Here is a 563-nt window from a genome sequence, read left to right as displayed (position 1 = left end):
ACTTGCGGCTCGTTCAAAGCGTTAAGCAAGAAAGGAAAATCAGATAAGCCCCCAGAGTCAGCATGTTTCCAGATCTAGAGTAGTAAAACACAGTGTAAGACCATTCACCTGGGCAAGGTTGATCTTGTAAGATCAATTATTCTTTTACCACCTTACAACTTCTCCTACCAGGGATATCAGATTCCCCTTGCAGGCTATGCAGCAGTGGTATTATCGGTACTTCCCACGGCACCATCTCACTACTGCAGGACTCTTTGCCTCCTTTGTATCTATTTAGCTGTTTTTAAGATCCTCTGGTACCAGATTGTTTTGCTGCTTATCGCATTAAAAAGTGCTCACGCCATGAGAGGGATAAAGCCACAGGAACCAGGCTGGCAGCTACCCAGGGTTTCTCCTGAACTAACAATTGCAAACACTGTATTCCCTATAGCCGGATAGAACCTTGCCCACACAGGTTAGAGGTAAGAACAGGGAAGGGAGAGGACAGTCTGCCAAGTGTCTGGCTTCCATCTCACTAACAGCAGATGCTTAGATGGGTCTCCCCAAAACACATGAACATTTGC

The sequence above is a fragment of the Sphaerodactylus townsendi genome, linkage group LG02, assembly GCF_021028975.2.
Source record: "Sphaerodactylus townsendi isolate TG3544 linkage group LG02, MPM_Stown_v2.3, whole genome shotgun sequence".
Lineage (NCBI taxonomy): Eukaryota > Metazoa > Chordata > Lepidosauria > Squamata > Sphaerodactylidae > Sphaerodactylus > Sphaerodactylus townsendi.
The sequence above is the reverse complement of the archived record's forward strand: the minus strand, read 5'-3'. Positions refer to the sequence as shown.